Source organism: Octodon degus, unplaced genomic scaffold (genome assembly GCF_000260255.1).
Source record: "Octodon degus isolate 3935 unplaced genomic scaffold, OctDeg1.0 scaffold00085, whole genome shotgun sequence".
Lineage (NCBI taxonomy): Eukaryota > Metazoa > Chordata > Mammalia > Rodentia > Octodontidae > Octodon > Octodon degus.
The window spans coordinates 11380234-11382046 of record NW_004524661.1 but is presented as its reverse complement, the minus strand read 5'-3'; the positions used below and the strand labels follow the sequence as shown (position 1 = coordinate 11382046).

Here is a 1813-nt window from a genome sequence, read left to right as displayed (position 1 = left end):
GGGCAGAGGGGTCGCAGCAGCCCTGCCTCAGGCGCAGAGCCAGGAGAGGCTCGGTGGAGCCCATCCCCGCTGTGCGTTTGCTCCCGTCGAGCTGTCCCTAGCGCCTTCCAGCGCCCCAAGGCTGCGACACCTGAGCAGGGCGCGCACAGGCCCGTCCCCGACAAGGCCACCCTGCGGGGCAGGGCATTCACACCCAGTGCGCGCCAGCAGGAGCCCGCTATGAAATCTTACACTCTGTATTGCATGCTCCTGTTGCTGTTGGGAATAGCCAGGGCTGCCCAAATCAGCATCGTGCTGCCAATTATGTTCGAAAGCCACGTGTGCATTTTCAAGACGCTGGCCACAGCGTTGCACGAGAGAGGCCACCGCGCAACGTTCCTCTTCTCAGAAGGCAGAGTCACCGCCTGTCTCACCACTACAGCCTCCAGCGCTACCCAGGGATCTTCAACAGCTCCACCATGGACGTTTTCGTGCAGTCCAAAATGAGAAATATGTTCTCTGGGAGACTGACAGCAATCAAACTGTTTGACATACTGGATCATTACACTACGAACTGTGACATGATTGTTGGCAACCAAGCCCTAATCCCGAATCTGAAAAAAGAGAAGTTTGACCTAATGCTGGTGGACCCCAACGGCATGTGTGGGTTTGTGATAGCTCACCTCTGAGGGGTTAAATATGTTGCATTTTCAATTGGCCTTTGGTATCCTGCTGAGGTGGAGGCTCCTGCCCCATTAGTCTACGTCTCAGAATTTAGCTAACCCCTCACAGAACGCATGAACTCGCTGCGAAGGATGAAAAGTACAGGTGTTTACCTCATTTCCAGAATAGGAGTCAGCTTTCTGGTTCTTCCCAAACACAAAAGGATGATGTAGAAGCACAGCCTGATGCCAGAGAAGTCCGGGCACGACCTGGTCCACGGCTCCAGCCTGTGGATGCTGTGTACAGATGAAGCACTGGAGTTTCCAAGACCCACTCTGCCCAATGTCGTTAACGTCAGAGGGATCCTGACCACGCCGGCCAGCCCGCTGCCAGAAGACGTGCAGAGTGGGTGACCAGCGCGAGCGAACCAGGCTTCATCCTGGTGTCCTTTGGTGCCTCTCAGAAGACATTGCTTACAAATTGGCAGGAGCTCTGGGGAGATTGCCTCAAAAAGTGATCCGGACATTTTCTGGAACCAAACCAAAGAATCTAGGAAGCAACATGAAACTCATAGTGGTTACCACAGAATGACCTACTCGAGCACTCAAATATTAAATAAAGCCTTCCTGAGCCATGGATCTGAATAGTATTTTTGAAACTCTGTTTCTGGTGTACACATTATGAGAATCCCACTCTTTGGAGACCATTATGATACCATGACCCAGGTGCAGGCCAAAGGCAGGAAGGTATTGATCAAATGGAAGGAGGTTATTGAAAGGGAGTTATATGAAGCTCTGGTGAAAGTTATCAACAACCCCAGCTACCACCAGAGAGCTCAGAAGCTGTCCAAAATCCACGAAGACCAGCCTGGCCACCCTGTGAACCGCACCATCTACTGGATAGACTACACCCTTCACCACAATGGAGCGCACCCCTGCAGGCCACTGCGCACCAGATCCCCTTCTGTCAGTATTTGCTACTGGACACAGGCTGCGAGCTCTTCCTCGGTGCTGCCTTGATTTACTTCATTCTGTCTTGGGTCTCAAAATTTATCAGAAGTGTATGGTCTAGAAATAAGCATAGCACAGTTAATGGACTCTACCACAGTGGAATCCTGAATGGCAAATACAAAAGAAATGGCCATATTAACCAAGAGAAGAAAGCGAAATGA

General features: G+C 51.4%; 1 pseudogene; it reads left to right on the top strand.

The window, feature by feature from the left end:
• The first annotated feature begins 179 nt into the window (after positions 1-179).
• On the top strand, positions 180-1813 carry LOC101582736 (annotated as a pseudogene).